This window comes from Ambystoma mexicanum, chromosome 14 (genome assembly GCF_040938575.1).
Source record: "Ambystoma mexicanum isolate Mex_15411 chromosome 14, UKY_AmexF1_1, whole genome shotgun sequence".
Classification (NCBI taxonomy): domain Eukaryota; kingdom Metazoa; phylum Chordata; class Amphibia; order Caudata; family Ambystomatidae; genus Ambystoma; species Ambystoma mexicanum.
The window spans coordinates 422708127-422725828 of record NC_090940.1 but is presented as its reverse complement, the minus strand read 5'-3'; the positions used below and the strand labels follow the sequence as shown (position 1 = coordinate 422725828).

At 48.6% G+C, this 17702-nt stretch overlaps 1 protein-coding gene across 5 annotated transcripts in view; it reads left to right on the top strand.

Annotated features, from left to right (window-relative positions):
• Positions 1-17702, top strand: part of DLGAP5 (DLG associated protein 5) — an 827616-nt gene that overhangs the window by 617053 nt on the left and 192861 nt on the right. The gene's annotated exons all lie outside the window — the stretch shown is intronic.

The window sequence follows — 17702 nt, the reverse complement described above, 5'->3', positions numbered from 1 at the left end:
GGAATCGAGGGAATACAGTAGTAAATTTTAGTTTTCAAATGATCAGACATAAGAACTAGCGTACTAGGCCTGGTGGCTTTTCTGTTAGTGCAAGTGCATGAAGTGTTAGTCTGGGGGAGATGGGAGGGTGTAAGTGCGCCCCAGTCCATCGGGCCCTGGGTTAAGTGCAGAGTATTTGCCCACTTATGGAGTGTTAGGTTAGAGTGCAGGAATGATGAACATACTGCAACGGTCCGAAGGCAAGTGCAAGAGACTGGTATGGGGGGTCTGGGACCTGTAAGGCTCTGAAGGTGAATCTGGCAACCATTCGGTAGAACTGAGCTGAGTTAGGGAGGAGGAGGAGGAAGAAGAAAGCTGGAGAGAACATAGGTTAGCAGGGGAGAGAAGAGGAAGGTCTTGAGGAGTTTCTGGAACTTAAGGTGGTCAGGCTCAAGCTGGAGAGAGGCAGGGAAACTTCCAGGGGGAGGCACCTGCAACGGATAAAGATCTACCCCCCCAAATCTGTTTGGAGAAACTGCTCACCCTCAGAGTTGGAGGATGAGCGGAAAGCTCTACAGGGAGTATTTAGGAAGAGCGATGTAGATAGTGCAGGTCCCGTCCCCAGAAAGCTTTGTGGATTATGCAGATGGTCTTCAGCCACGGGGAGCCATGGAGTGATTTCAGCGCTGCAGAGATGCAGTCCTTGGGCTTGAGGCCAAGGATAAGTCGCAGTTCTGTTCTGGATGAGTTGTAGAGGACCGAAAGTAGAAGTAGGAAGATTGAGAAAGGCTGTTGCAATAGTCCAGCCTGGAGAGAACCAGGGATCTCGAGATGGTGAGTCTCTGGGGGAAAGTGAGAAAAGGTAAAGTGCCTCTGAGGAGGTGCAGCAGGTAGTGGGATTTTTTTTTTGGGAGATGTGAGAAGCGGAGGAGAGTGGAGTTGAAGATGACCCCCAGATTGTTTGACTCGTTAGTAGGTGTGGGCGCGGGGCAAGGGAGGCCGGCCAGAGAAGTGGTAGCAGGGGTCCCAATGAGCACGGTCTGTCTTGCTGGCATTCAGACAGAGGTTGTTGGCAGCACACCAAGACTGAATTGTGGACAGGGATGAGGCAGGAGGCTGAGGGTAGCCTGAAAGAGCTGTGTCCTCCGCATAACACTGGAAGTTGGAGGTAAAGGAAGATGTCCTGTGGTTCAAGGGGTTCCATGTAGGTATTTAAGATTGATATCTGAACTCTGACCTGGTGGGCAGAGGTTCATAAGGCCAGACTAGTTTCTTGGAACAGTGTAACCTTCTGTACAAGGTAGAATTGGTGGCGGTCAAGACTAGGTCTCAGGAGAGGTGAGGAGGACAAAGCCCACAATGAGCGCGCACAGTAAATTACACTACAAGTCACTCCCAGTCAGGTGTACTTATCAAAAATACATAAACATTTATTCAAGGCCTTTGAAATCAAACACAAAGCAATCATCAACAGTAATACTTCAAACCAACACAACACTATGCCTTTGTCGACAGGGATAGTTGAACCTATATAGTTATCAAGTGGCCTAAAGGAATAGTGCACAGAATGGGTCCACAACCTATGAAGAAAGGGATCAAACAGTGTAAATGGACTTCAGGCAGTTCTTCATCTGTCCATCCTTCACTAAGAGGCAGTCCAGTCCCTACTAAGAGTAGAGCCTATCGCTCAAAACGACTTTCGGATGCAGGTGCACGCGATGGTGCAATAGAGCGAAAATTGGGTCTCTTGCAGGGGCTGCAACAACTCATGAAGGTGGGGATGGGCAATGAAGAATAGGTTCCCACTATTCAAGGAGGGTCTCCCCAAGAGAGCAGAACAGGTTCCGGGAGTTGGAATAGGACAGTAGCACAGGCTACCTGTGGAAAGGTGAGTGGCCCTCGGGGGACACTCATGCGTAAAAATGGATGGATGCACTAGGGGCCACCAGTAAGGGTTGCAAGTACTCACCGACTCTGGGCCCACTCTGGACCAAACTTTGGCAGTTGAGTCCACTTCGGTTGCAGATTCAAATGCAGCAATTGTGCGGCTGTGGTTTTCAGCAGCTGCGTTACAGCGTTGATTCCGTGGCAGGACAGTGGTGATTTCTCTGCTCCGGATGAAGGGTTCAGGCCAGTTTCACTGCAGCAAGATTCGGGGCACAGCGGCACAGCAGCAAGGCACCTGCGAAGTTTGTCACGACGACTGGGCGACAGTGACTGCATGCCTTCTGGCTCAGGCGCTCTTTAATCTAGACCTGGGAATGCCAAGTGTACGAAATTCGGTATGAGTGCCGTGAACAAAGAGCTTGCGATCTACCAAGTTTCAAGTGGAAACTCAAAACGGCAGCGGTTTCAGAGCAAAGGTCCTGTGCATTCTGGTCAGTTCATCGGTCGGCCCAGGAACTCTTCCGAAGAGGCTCACTTGCAGTTAAGATGAAGACGATGTGCATAGTTGCCACTATTCAAATGGATCGAAGTGCCTTTGCAGACCTTCTAGTTCGATCAGATGCAGAGGGTGCCTGCAGGACAACAGCGGGCTCAGGGCGCCAAACCTTCCAGCGGGTCAGCAACGGTTCCTCAACTCGGCTTCTTTGTTTCAGGATGCTTGGATCCTATCCTAGGGTCAGTGAGAACTCAAGAGGTCGACCTGGTATGGGTGTTTGGAGACTTCTCTTATCCCGAATCTCCTTTGTGCCAAAACGAAGAGGACCCAATGGGAGATCTACTCATACAGGCACACCAGACGTGGACCAATCACGGACCACAGTGCTCCCAGTCATTCCCAGCACACCAGACTATCTGGCACCCAGGATGTGTATTGGAATTAATCCAGCCCACATTCTGGAGGCACACACCAGGCATGCAGAAGCCTGTGAAAGCTTGGTGTTTCGCACGAAAATGCATGACCAATTAAGGACTGACTGGGGTCTGCTCGACCTGGGGAAGCCAAAGGGGCAAGATGGCCAAAGAACCTCGTGGCATGGCCCTTTTTGTTGCCAGGCCACCTTCCTGTGCCAACAGCAGTAAATGCGGTTTGCATGACGAGAAAGGGTTAACAATATGCGAAAAGATAAGCTGCAACTAGCCCTGTCCAAGGCACATCTGCACTTCTGCCAAAAAAACCTTTAAGGGAGTATAGGGCCTTTGGAACCAAAAGGAAGACCCAAGCGCACCCTATACTTTAAGGTACTTTTCTGCAACAGGTTACAAGTGCACAAAGTTGCAACATCGGAAAGGGCTAAGGGAAACTGTCTCCCAGTACTGACTGTATTTAAGGGCATGTCGGTTTCCCCTTAAAGTGAGCGAAAACCCAGCAGAGTGCAACAGAAGGCTGTGCTACACTGGCAAGTCAGCCTATGCTTGTCAGACAACAGCAGAAAGTTTGGGCGTGGTACACAACTGGAGTGACAATTACACATAAATGGGAATCTTTCCTAACAGTAGTGTAGAACCGGCGGGATAGGTTAGATCCTTGGGGACACCACAAGTAGAGAGCATGATGGGGGGGGATAGAAATGGTCCCAGTTTCACCTGGGACGGACGGTCTGAGGGAAAGGAGGCGAGCCATGCCAGTGCCTGGTCTGTGTTGCCCAGGGTATCCCGTAGACGGGAGATAAGAATGTTGTGGTTTACTGTATCAAAAGCAGAATTGGTCCAGGAGAATGAGGATCGGAGGAGGTACAGTCAAGACTTTAGAGAATGTCTTCACGGGTGTTCTAAGGAGCAGTTTCTTTGCCCCTGGATGCGCTAAAGCCAGACTGATGGTCATGGAGACAACCAACAGATTCAGTGTGTAGTGGAAGCTGAGTAATAGTCTGCTTCTCCAGGAGTTTGCCCAGGAAAGGAGTAATGGATATCGGGTGTTAGTTTGCTGGAATAGATGAGTCGGCGCAGGGTTTTTTGAGCAGAGGGTGTACAAGTGTTTGAGTGGGGAGGGGACAATTCCAGTGGGGAAGGAGAGGTTACAGAGATTGGCCAAGGCTGGAAACAGTGTCAGTATTGTCCTTTATGGTTTTGGAAGGGCTGGTATCTGCCTGTTCCATAGACTACTTGCCTAGAAACCTCATCTGAAGTGACAGGGGAGGGGGGAGGCAAGAGATGTTGGTGCATGAGTGGGTGCGAAAAAGAGAGAGGGCAGGATGTCTTGTGTTTTGGTGATGAAGTGTGTAGCCAAGGCTGAGCAAAGGGCCTGGGTGGGTATAGTGGAGGATGCGGCTGCAGTAGGGTTGGTCAGTTCCTTGCAGACTTTCAAATGTTTGGCCGTGTTAGATGCCGCATGGATGCAGGCTTGAATATAGACTCTTTTCTTGGTGCGGATGCAGAGTCTATATTGCCTTTGAAGAAGGCGGTAGGCCAGTTTGTCAGAGTGCACCTGAAGATCCTCATTTCTGTTCCGCTGTTCTGCACTTGCTTTTAAGGGCAGCCAGATCGGAGTCGTACCAAGAGTTGCACTTTTTGGCAGGCTTCAGTTGGACCCTCATGACCGGGGCAAGGATGTCAAGAGTGTTGGAGATGGAACAGTGAAAGTTTGAGAGGGCTGTGTCAGGGTGCGAGTCAGCCACAGGAGTAGATGAAGGAGAGTAGGTGGAGGCAAAGGCCGCCACTGATGCTCTTCATGTGTCTGACCTTGAAGGCAGGTGGTGGTGCTGGATGTGCCAGTGCTAAAGGAGAAGAGCTTCAAGTGAGAAGAGAATGATTTGTCTAGGATAGTGGGGTGTGAGGAGTATAGAGGGGGATGTCTGTGGAGATGAAGGCTCCAAGGTATGGCCAGCGGTGTATGTTGGACCAGAAGGTAGAATGTAAAGTGAAAGAGTTGCATAAGTTGCGGAAGTGTCAGAGGTGCCAAGATGGATGTTATCACCGAGCAGGAGGAGTTGGGAAGAGGAGAGGCGAGGTCAGCCAATTCCGAGAGGAAGAGGGTGGAATTGGCCCGGTGGCCGATAGGTGGCCAGTGTAAGGGAGGAGACTGGCAAGAGAGCCTGCAGACCAGGCATTCAAAGGCGGAGTATACCTGAGTGGGAGCGATGGAAACAGCAATACTCTGGGAAGATCAGTGCTACTCACCACCTGGTCTGTTGGGCCAATCTGCTAAACATTGCAAGTTCATATGGTTTGTGGTACAAGGCCAACAGTACCAGTTCAAGGCCCTACCATTTCACTTGGTCAGTCCCAAGGGTCTTCACAAAATGCCTGGCTCCCGTGGCATCCCACCTGCGTCTGCAAGGCATACACTTATACCCATACCTGGATCATTGGCTGATACGCGCCCGCTCCCAGGGACTGGCCAACGAGCACACACAGTCGGGCTACTGATGGAGATGGCATTCTCCATAACCTATCCGAAGTCTTGCTTAATTCTATCGCAGAACGCGCTGTTCCTCTGTGCCAGACTCAACAGTGTGCCTGGAATCACTCTTGGAGGAGAGGCGAGCAGCCATTTAAGGGAAGGTGCAGAGACTGTTGGCGAAGACGGTCACAGTTTGTGCCATCTGTTGCTGGGCATGTCGTCCTGCATCTACCTCCTCCATCTCTGCAGGTTGCAAATGCGACCCGTACTGGAAATCTTGGATGCATGTTGGATACAAGTGTCTGGGAGTTTTGCGGATAAGATTCCCACTAAACGAGGAGTTCCAGCGGGCGATAGTGGTGGGGGCAGGAGGGGCTCGTACGCTCCCACATCGCCCAATGGACAGGATTTCAAACCACACCATACCACGAGACTGTCACCACAGGTGCCTCTGGAAGGTTGGGTAGCTCACACCGGATGTCTGCACACCAGAAGTCTTTGGCTTCCCAAGGAGAAGGCTCTGCACACCAACCTCATGGAGCTATGTACAGTGTTCTGGGCCCTAATGTTACTATCGGACAGGGGATTTTCCTCGTCCCGTTCTATCTAGCAGCCGTCAAGAACAACATTGCAGACTCCCTCAGCAGGGAACTGCGCTCCTACCACGAGTTGCAACTTCATCGGGATCAGGTGGACCGTCTGTCAAATGGGGCAGACCTCTGATCGATCTTTTTGCCACAGCGGTTAACTCAAAATGCCTGAAGTTTGCCAGCAGATTCCGCCAACTGAGGAGCGTGGGGGGGGGAGGGGGTGCTTTTTTGCTGTGGTAAGGTTCGTTTCTGTATGCTGTTCAGTTTCCTCCCTTGCTACGTGTTAGGCAGAAACCTGTGCAGTTCCCTTGGGGAACACTGCAAAAGATTTAAGACTACAGGTAGAGCAGTAAACCCCTTTGGTAGCAGTCTGTACCACCCAGATTTACCTGGTAGCTGTGGCTGAGCAGTCAGACTTCTCTCAAGAAGAGTTAGGCAGTATGTAAAGTATACACAATATGTACCAAAACACAATAGCACAAGCAAACACTGACCAGAGCTTGGTTTCAAAAGTATATAGTTATTTATTTAAAATACACATAAGTTAAAAACACTCTAGCAAAAATATAGTAAAAGTACTTCAACACAGTTATAATGAAAGTAGATTCAATCCTTTCTCCTATCTAGACAACTCTAGGTAAAACACCACTTAATTAAAACAGAGGTGAGTGCTTAACGTTAGATGACACTCTAGTAGTTTCCAAGAAAGGGAGAGAAAAAGCAGAAATGGGTTAGACACACCACTCTAAGGTCCAGAGCACTTGCAATAGGCTTACAGAAGAATAAAGTCACAGGTGAGCAAAAGTCACTAGGCAGGGCCCACTCTTAGAGTAGCCGGAGCGAAAATGTGCCCAAGATCACACTGTTAGTTAGAGATTCAAAGTCTTGCAAAGAGTCAAAAAGAGGTTAGAGTGGCTCAGAAAGTTTAGCCAAAGTGTCCCAGGCACTCCCAGGTTCGAAAGCCGGGGACTAAATCTACCCCGTACAGTCGGTAGCAAGGGAAGCCAGGCAGAACACAGTACCTTAAGCGGAAAGGATCCTCCAGCGGTGGCAGTTGTTCCAGGCAGTGGCAGCAGGGCTCGACGTCGGTCAGGGGAGAAGAAGTTCTCGCTGAAGAGCAGAAGAAGAGGGTCGTTGCACTGCCCGGGAAGAAACCAGCCGCGGAGTCCTCCGGTTAAAGGGTTGGTGCCGACTTTCGCGGTATGGGGGTAAAGTGTGGTATTCCGGTTGCCGGGGTGCTTGGCACAGGCAAGGCGGCCACGAGATACCTCAAAGAACGGAAAGAAGGCGAAAACTGGTTGTCCCCACCAGTCAAGGGAAGGAGCCACTCCGTTAAGAGTTCTCCTCGGTCGTCGGGAAAAAGTGGTGAGACGGTTCAGCAGGGCTCCACCGGGTGGTGTCGTCGAAGCAGGTCGGCTCAGCTCTTCCCTCGTCGGATTCTTGGTCCTGTGGCGACTTCTGAAGTCCCAGTCCCCAAAGCCCTGCTTTTATGCAGCAAACCCCCATTCACCCAGCCTAGCTGTCACTCAACCATGCTAAGTGGTGAGCCGGGCGGCTCACCACTTGGGCCAATCAGGACGGAGTGCGACTTGAGTTACCAAGGTAACTCAGTCCAGGGTGCCTAAATCCCCCTCCACCCCTCCTAAGTACCCCAGACAGAGTGGCACCACTTTGGAGGGCTTCTGTGGAGAAGCCCGCCAAAAGTGGAACAAAGGGCTCCACTTTGGGTCAGAGTTACAGAGGCGAACACCAACGCCATTTTAGAATCAAGTTTTGGCAAAAAGTCCCAACCGGAGTTATAAAAATAAATATATAAACCGGTGGTATGTTTAAGGCTACCGTAAATAAATAATTAAATGTGTTAGCCTAAAACAATGGGAAATCCCATAGGGAAATATTCGCGGTCGAATATAAAAAGTAGTTTCCACTGCCACCAGCCAAAACTCGATCAGGGGGGACGGAGACGTGCCCCCTCGACTAACAGACCCTGGGGCAATCGAATTGCCCCAGCCAGTACGTCCACAATATGATGGTTTGTACTGGTTCTGTTCAGGATTCAAGACTAGCAAAGTCTTTGGTGACTTTACATGCCCTGGGAGACAGTAGTCAGTCCCAGGGTATGGAGTCTATGTTGGGGAGTCCCTAGGACACCCCTGGGTCACGGCACAGAGGGTGCTGTGTGACCCACATCACAAAAATACATGAGGCCCTATGGAGTAAAAGACCCCATAGCCCATTCAACACAAGGTTTAACCAAGAAAACACACTTCAACATGTCCAAGAGTGAGGGTAAAAGAGTCTCACTCTTGGCAGGAGAAAAAAATTAAACCCCAGAAATCCAGCAAAGCTGCTGGGGGACTCACTAGGTAGGGAAATTCAGCCTAAACAGAGAATTCTCCCTAACACTCGCCCCCCCCAGACTAAGGGACAGGAGGATTTAATCCACTCCTGGATGAACCTCATACCTCTAGTCGATGATATACATCCTAGAGAGTCCATCAGCATTTTGATGGTGACACCCTGACCTGTGCTCAATGGTGAAATCAAAGGTTTTCTTTTGTAAGCTAACGGACCTACAGACCCTTTGAGGAACATCAGTCTTTTTGTTATAGGGGATCTGGTTGACCAGTCCCTCAGAAGTTGGTACAACTTCTGAACCTATGTTAGGCTTTTTCAAGGGGTCCTTATAAAGGATTCCCTTAGATCTAGAGGGGCCTCCAAGGTTCCTCACCACCTCTCTTGTGGGAGCAGGTTGGGTCTTAGGCCTCTTGGTTGGAGGGGTTGGGGTTAGGCAATGTACCTGCTTCCCCTTCCTCTTAGATCTACCCTTACCTATTTTAGGAGTTCCCCCCCTAATATTAGGATTTGAGTTGGGGTCTTCAGTAGAAGGTCCAACAGTCTGAAGGTTTTTGGCCTTAGACTTTTCTTTTCTGGTTTTCCACCAGCACTGAGAATTACCAGTTCTCTCGGGTCCAGATAGGGGCCTAGTTGGTCTATCCACCTCTTCCTCAGAAGCAGGGGGAGTCAGAGACTCTGAGACTAGGGGAACAATGATGGAGCTTGGTTGGGGCTCCCATGTTCCTAGCATACTATCCGGAAAGGTGCCTGGGTCAGAGGTCAACTTACTAAACCCAGGGCTTGTAGTGGGGTTCTCAGTAGAGGGTCCCACAGGCTTAGAAGGGTCCTTCAAGGTAGCCTTTCTAGCCAATTTGGTTAAGTTCTGCTTCTCCATACTGGGAGGCCTGGGGGTATGTGACACTACTCCTAGAGTTCTTAGGTCATTCCCTAACAGGACCTTCCCAGGTACCTCAGTCTGAACACTGACAGGGATCCTTACTGTCATGTTGTTACATTGAATGAGGGCTGGTAGAATAGGAACCATTTGGACAGGGCCTCCAGACATCTTAGTGGGACCTTTGGGTGCTTTGGCCACATCCTCAGGTTGAAAGAAGCTTTCATCCACTACTGTTCTGCTGGCCCCAGTGTCTCTCCTGGCAGGAGTATCCTGGCCATTGACAAGAACACTGTCCACATAATACACCTTAGAGTTAACAGGTAGGGAGTTATACACAACCCTATTCTGGGGACTAACCAGACCCATAGGCTCTAAGTTTACAGTTGCTTGAAGACCCAAGGGTTCTTCAGCAAAGAGTTCAAAGTGGGCACTAGCCATCTGTACTTCATCCTCAGGAGTGAAGGCTAAGGAGACTGTGCTGATCCCTGCAGGTTTACCCTTGCACTTGGGATCTCCTTTGATATGGTCAGTACCCTGACAGACATAGCATTGTCCAAATGCTCTCTGGAAGGGTGGCTTGTTCTGACCTCCTTCTGGCTTGTGGCCAGAAGGTACACTAGCCTGATTCGGTTTACCCTGGGGCTTACCCTGGTTATTTGGTTGTTTGCGGCCCTCTTGGGTATGGGAGGTATTAGAATTCTCTTTGGAGTCCTTTTTAGGCTGTTTCTCCCCATCCTTCCTCTGAGTTACCCCAGAATCCTTGGGAGTGGCCCTGTTGGCAACCCACAAGTCAGCAGCCCTAGCTAGCCTCCTAGGATCCAATTCCTGTGAATCAGCCAAGTGCTGTCTGAGCTCAGGAGAGCAGGCATCATAAATTGACTCCAACATAAAGAGATTTCTCATCCCCTCATAAGTGTTCACCTTGTAACCCTTAATCCATCCCTCTAAGTTTTTCAAACATTCACTCACCCAGGTAGCCCAAGGGGTACCATCATGCTTTTTGAGGCTCCTAAACCTCTTAAGATACTGGGAAGGGGTCTTCCCAAACCTAGCTATCAAAGCTAGTTTCACACATTCATAGTCCTTCCTATCCTCCTCCCCCATCTCCATTACCACATCAGTTGCAACAGGGGGAAGCCTAGAGAACAACCAGGTGAGTAAGTCATTTCCTGTGATGTTCTGGAGCCCATGATTATATTCAAACAGAGACAACCAATCCAACACATCCAACTTAGGCTCATACATACCAACCAATTCTTTAGGCATCCGGGGTCTTTTAGGACTGGAACTTCTAGAGGAGCCAGAGAGAGAAACATTCTCAACAGATAATTTCTTCATTTCTAAGTCATACTTGAGCTCCATTTCCCTTAGCCTTAGTTCTTTGTCAGTTTGAGCATTAAGTTTCTTATACTCCAATTCTAGCTTCATTTTCTCCAGTTCAAAGTACTGAGGACTAAATGTGGGACCTGGTAAAGGTCCAGTAGGCACAGCAGGTAGAGCAGGCAGAGGCCTAGGGGGGACAGTTACAACAGCCTCACCCTCCTCTTCTGACTCTTCCTCAGAAACATCAACATTTTGCTCCATGTTAACTTCAACACTGTCATCTACAGTCGCTGGAGTGGTAGGTTCCTCTGAACCATCACCCAGACTTTGGTTAGCTAACAATCTTTCAATCAGCTCCATTTTCTTGCCCTTAGTCAGGAGATCCTTATGTTTACAGAGCACTCTTAAACAATCAGCAGTTTTGGCTGCAAGGGACTCTTGACTATAGCTTTCTATAACTGACATGTTAGAGGTTTTACTTTTTCAGTGCTAAGCTTTGTGGTTAGTTGCACTAAGGTATCTAAAGCACAATAAAATGTATACTCAATACAAATCCCACCGCTGCCACCAGTGTTAGGCAGAAACCTGTGCAGTTCCCTTGGGGAACACTGCAAAAGATTTAAGACTACAGGTAGAGCAGTAAACCCCTTTGGTAGCAGTCTGTACCACCCAGATTTACCTGGTAGCTGTGGCTGAGCAGTCAGACTTCTCTCAAGAAGAGTTAGGCAGTATGTAAAGTATACACAATATGTACCAAAACACAATAGCACAAGCAAACACTGACCAGAGCTTGGTTTCAAAAGTATATAGTTATTTATTTAAAATACACATAAGTTAAAAACACTCTAGCAAAAATATAGTAAAAGTACTTCAACACAGTTATAATGAAAGTAGATTCAATCCTTTCTCCTATCTAGACAACTCTAGGTAAAACACCACTTAATTAAAACAGAGGTGAGTGCTTAACGTTAGATGACACTCTAGTAGTTTCCAAGAAAGGGAGAGAAAAAGCAGAAATGGGTTAGACACACCACTCTAAGGTCCAGAGCACTTGCAATAGGCTTACAGAAGAATAAAGTCACAGGTGAGCAAAAGTCACTAGGCAGGGCCCACTCTTAGAGTAGCCGGAGCGAAAATGTGCCCAAGATCACACTGTTAGTTAGAGATTCAAAGTCTTGCAAAGAGTCAAAAAGAGGTTAGAGTGGCTCAGAAAGTTTAGCCAAAGTGTCCCAGGCACTCCCAGGTTCGAAAGCCGGGGACTAAATCTACCCCGTACAGTCGGTAGCAAGGGAAGCCAGGCAGAACACAGTACCTTAAGCGGAAAGGATCCTCCAGCGGTGGCAGTTGTTCCAGGCAGTGGCAGCAGGGCTCGACGTCGGTCAGGGGAGAAGAAGTTCTCGCTGAAGAGCAGAAGAAGAGGGTCGTTGCACTGCCCGGGAAGAAACCAGCCGCGGAGTCCTCCGGTTAAAGGGTTGGTGCCGACTTTCGCGGTATGGGGGTAAAGTGTGGTATTCCGGTTGCCGGGGTGCTTGGCACAGGCAAGGCGGCCACGAGATACCTCAAAGAACGGAAAGAAGGCGAAAACTGGTTGTCCCCACCAGTCAAGGGAAGGAGCCACTCCGTTAAGAGTTCTCCTCGGTCGTCGGGAAAAAGTGGTGAGACGGTTCAGCAGGGCTCCACCGGGTGGTGTCGTCGAAGCAGGTCGGCTCAGCTCTTCCCTCGTCGGATTCTTGGTCCTGTGGCGACTTCTGAAGTCCCAGTCCCCAAAGCCCTGCTTTTATGCAGCAAACCCCCATTCACCCAGCCTAGCTGTCACTCAACCATGCTAAGTGGTGAGCCGGGCGGCTCACCACTTGGGCCAATCAGGACGGAGTGCGACTTGAGTTACCAAGGTAACTCAGTCCAGGGTGCCTAAATCCCCCTCCACCCCTCCTAAGTACCCCAGACAGAGTGGCACCACTTTGGAGGGCTTCTGTGGAGAAGCCCGCCAAAAGTGGAACAAAGGGCTCCACTTTGGGTCAGAGTTACAGAGGCGAACACCAACGCCATTTTAGAATCAAGTTTTGGCAAAAAGTCCCAACCGGAGTTATAAAAATAAATATATAAACCGGTGGTATGTTTAAGGCTACCGTAAATAAATAATTAAATGTGTTAGCCTAAAACAATGGGAAATCCCATAGGGAAATATTCGCGGTCGAATATAAAAAGTAGTTTCCACTGCCACCAGCCAAAACTCGATCAGGGGGGACGGAGACGTGCCCCCTCGACTAACAGACCCTGGGGCAATCGAATTGCCCCAGCCAGTACGTCCACAATATGATGGTTTGTACTGGTTCTGTTCAGGATTCAAGACTAGCAAAGTCTTTGGTGACTTTACATGCCCTGGGAGACAGTAGTCAGTCCCAGGGTATGGAGTCTATGTTGGGGAGTCCCTAGGACACCCCTGGGTCACGGCACAGAGGGTGCTGTGTGACCCACATCACAAAAATACATGAGGCCCTATGGAGTAAAAGACCCCATAGCCCATTCAACACAAGGTTTAACCAAGAAAACACACTTCAACATGTCCAAGAGTGAGGGTAAAAGAGTCTCACTCTTGGCAGGAGAAAAAAATTAAACCCCAGAAATCCAGCAAAGCTGCTGGGGGACTCACTAGGTAGGGAAATTCAGCCTAAACAGAGAATTCTCCCTAACACTACGTGTGATCAACACACTGACCGTGTCGGTGCAAGATGATACTCATCGCCCTGTTGTGGCAGAGGCAGATTTGGTATCTGGACCTACTCAGCCTGTCAGTGTCTCCTCCAGTCAAGTTGCTGGTACTTTCGGATCTACTCACCAGAGGCGCAATCCCTTATCATAACCCAGGATCTCTAAACCTGAAGACATGGTTCCTGCAGCCTTAGGGTTTGGAGGTTATGAGCTGTCGGCAGACTGCAGTGGAATTCCTTGCCAAAGCCAGGGCATCAACACTAGTTCTAAAGCCATAAGTGGAAGCGTTTTTCTACATGGTGCTGGTCGCAGAAGATTACCCCTCTGAGGGTCAAGTCCCCACAGATACTTCCGCATTTGCTTTCTTTGACTAAAGCTGGTCTAGTTCATGCATCCAAGGTACACCTGGCGGCCGTCTCACAGTACAACACATCCCCGGAAAGATGCTCATTGTGGTCCCACAGACTTGTCAAAGAGTTTCTCAAGCGGCTTTTTTGATCATTCCCTTCGGTGAAGGCCCCTGCCCCGGCATTGGGAACTCAATGTAGTCCTGACAAGACTCATGGGGGCACCTTTCAAACCTATGCACCAGGCCCCACTCGTGTCTCTCGTGGAAGACTGCGTTCCTTGTGGCCATTCCCTCAGCCAGACGAGTGAGTGGGATCCAGGCCCTGTCATGCAAGCAGCCGTATGAATCGTGGGTGGTGCTGCATACACACCCCACTTTCATGCCAAAGGTCCCATCGCAGTTCCACCTCAAGCATTTGGTGTTTTCTTCCTGAACCACTCGTCACCAGCAGAGAGTACCTTTATTTGCTGGACATGGCGTGTGCCACATAGAACTTCAAAGCATGAGCAAAGAGTCTTTGGAAGACTTCTCAATTGCTTGTGAACTTTGGACCTAATTAAGGTTTTCTACTGGAGCATTTGACCACTATCACACTTCCTGAGAATAAGCCTTCATTGCTAGCTCACCTACCTTGATTGGGTTTTTGTAAATCGGGTCGCTTCCCAAAATCGTCCACCAGGGGCTGCTTTTGGAAATCTATCTTAATACATTTTACATGTGGTAGGATGTATTGATTTTATAGTTACTTGTTCTATGGCGACTGGGACAGAATTACTTTCTGGGAGGGCTTTATTTTCTGTGTCTTTAAACTAACTGAGGAGATTGACGAACAGTAATTTTCTAGTTTCTTGCCGTAGACCTTTGTTTGATTTTGGAATGCTTGCGCCAACGAGTTGCACCATTCGGGAGATGACAGGACAAGAGTATTACATGCCTTAGGCGTATGAAGTTGATGCAGAATTTATATTTTGGAGAAAATTCTGCCATTTCGATTTACTTTTCAAAATAAGTATCGGACTATACCAGTCCAAACTCTAAGCTTTTATAGCCTCCAGCAGAGGGAGATGGGATGTGGCGATATATGGTCACAGGATGCCAGTCACACACAGAGTTATGCAATTTCTGGTATTTGTGGACAAACATTGAAACCTCAATTTTGGGTACTTGGAGTAGTGGGTCAAAATGACCCGAGCTAGGCTATCTCCAGTGCAGTTAACTGGAGACCTCTCCCAGTGTCTAGATTTGAGAAGAGCAGGGCTTCAGTCTTCTGGAGTACCGTTATTCTGTACCGTGTTGCCCATGTACTGACCAGCCATGAGCTGTGCCTGGTACTGATGCTTAATGTCTTTGTTGGCCCTGCTTCTTTGTGTCCAGCCTCACAAGGGTATGTTAGGGAGAATTCTCATTCTGTGGTTAATTTCCCTTACCTACAGAGTCCCCCATCAGCTTTGCTGGATTCGAAGGGTTTGTTTTTTTCTCCTGCTAAGAGTGAGACACTCTTTCCCACTCTTAGGCATATTTTCTGTTTGTGTTCTAGGCTACTTTTTGTGTTTAATGTCTATGGGGTTTACCTCACCCTCATAGGAACCATCTTTATACACGTTACACAGCACCCTCCGTGCAGTAACACAGGGGTGTCATAGGGACCCCCAAACATATTCCATACCCTGGGAAAGACTACTGTCTCCCAGGGCATGTAAAGTCCCCATTGACTTTACTAGTCCATCTTTATGAACTAAACCAGTACAACCCATCTTACTATGGAAGTACTGGGAAGGGTTAATAGTTTTTCCCTGGTGTTCATTTTCTAGAGGGTAACGTACAGTCATCTCTCAAAAGTTTCTGGCTGGTGGCAGTGGTTACTATCAAAAATATTCAACTGTGAATATATCCCTTTGGGATTTTCCCATTGTTCGAGGCTACCACATTTACTGACAGCCTCTAACAAACCGCCAGGTTTTATTTGACAGAACTTTCTTGTCTTTCTCTATAATCCTAACCCAGGTTGGGGATCCTTTGTTCGTCCTTTTGGCAGGCTTCTGCCCAGAAGCCCCCCTTTCGGTGCCACTGAGTCTGGGGTGGACCCATTGTGTGGGAGGGGGAGTAGGCCCCCTGGACAGGGTTGCCTCAGCAACACAAGTCGCACTCTGCCCTGATAGGCTGGAGGGTCTCCCGCCAGGATGACCACTCCACTGTGTGAGTGACAGCTAGGCTGTATGAATGGGGATCTTTTTGCATAAAAGCAGGGTCCCGAGGACTGGAAGAGCAAGACGTCGCCACTGGAACTAAGATGCCGAAGAGGAGAGAAGCCAGACATCTACAACTGAACCACCGGTGAAGCCCTGCTGCAGCGTCTCGACGCTTTTCTCCACACGACGAGAGATCATCTTCAAGAGCCTTCTTCCCTTGAACTGGTGGGGCCAACCAGTTTGCCAATCGCCTTCCAGGACCTGCCTTGGTCGTATCGCCAGTGCCCTGCACTCGGAGACCGGATAGCCAGGCACCAGTCCACCACAACCACGATTTAAAGGAGCATACCTTTTCATTTGTTTCGGCATCACCGCGGCTGGCTTCTTCCCTGGGCAGTACAGTAACTCGAACCTTCCTCCATGACGAGAGCCTCTCTTCCTCTGCTGGACAACACTGCAGGAACTGCCAGGAACCACCGCCACCACAGGAGCTGCTTCCACTTTTTCAGGTACATTGTTCCGCCAGGCCTCCCGTTTCGCAGGGTATCTCTAAAGGTGTTTGAAATCCTTTACCTACCTCCTGGGTTGGCCACCCCTATCGACTAAACTTGTCTTTCACATTCTGCACCCGCCTTTTCGAATCGTTTAACAAAGACTTAAATGCAGCTACAAGAACCTTTTGCGCCTAGGTACTTTGCCCTGTACCACTGACTCTGGCCCAGGCCTATTGACTCTGGCTAAATCTGTTATAACTGCCTTCTCTAGATTGCTTCTCACCTAGAAATGTGTTGGTGCACCTAACTCTTATAACCACCTTTTCCTTCCCTCTTTTTAAGCTTGTGAAGTGCCATTTTGCTTGGTTTTCACCTCAGTATTATACACGCTAAAGTACTGCCTTGCCTAAACTTTTTCACAATCTTATTGGGAAGTGTTGCTAAGGTGTTTAAGAGTATATTTTTGTATAACTTGTTCTTTCCCTCCCTTGTGAGAAATTGTTAGTGCCATTTGTGCTAGGTTTTCACTGTGCCGTTTTACTCAGTTTTCACTCTTGCTCAAACTTGTCTACAATTTAACTAGGGAGTTGTGTATACTTTTCTTGACTGATTTTAACTTGTTTTAATAACTGTGATTGATGTGTTGACTAGTAGTGGTATAAAATATATATATTATTTTTAATACAAAGCTTTGGTCAGTGTTTCCTTGCACCATAGTATTGTAGTCCTATTGTGTAAACTCTGAATTCCGCTCCACTTCCTCTTGAGATAAGTATGACTGCTTAGCCACAGCTGCCAACTGAACCTTTGTGGTACGGACTGATACCAAAGGGGATTTATTGCATATACCTGTAGTGTTAATCTGCTTTAGTGCTCCCTAAGGGAACTGCACAGGATTATGCCTAACGGGGTACAAAGCAAGGTGTTCTGTAGGAGCCTACCCTTGAATATGTGACCAGACTGCCTGCTGTTTCAAGGGAAGGGAAGGGTGCTGGTGCTTTGCTTTTTCATCCGTTTTGCAAGAAGCATTCGTGAAGCGTTTGCTTGAGGCATTTGGTTTGGCGTAGCCTTCTCACTGGAACATGTTCACCAGTTTAAAATTCTCTTCAATGAGGTAGGGATTAGGAATTTTTGAGTGAAAAATTTGGAAGCCGAGCAAAAACACTGGTTCCAATTGGAAGGGTGCATCCTTGCAAACCCTTGGCAGCCACCCGATCACTGGAGCGCTGCTATTTAACCAGAGTAGTCTGCTAAAGATTTTCTCAGCTGTGTATTCCAGACACTAACTTTCAGAACGTGGTTTTGTTCACTGCAGTCGTCTCCCTCTGAGGCCGAAAGCGGTCCTATGTGACTACAGCTGTTGCTTTCCGCCAACTAGAGTGGGATACATCAGTGATCCATTCTGGATTTTGGCTGCGTCCTCCTAGTAGAAATACCCTAGTTTAAAGCTGGCTGTACCCCGCCAGTTAGATGTACTGTAGGCCTTGAATAGCAAACCAAACTAGTATAGCTGACCATGCAAGGCAACTTGAACGGGGTGTCTT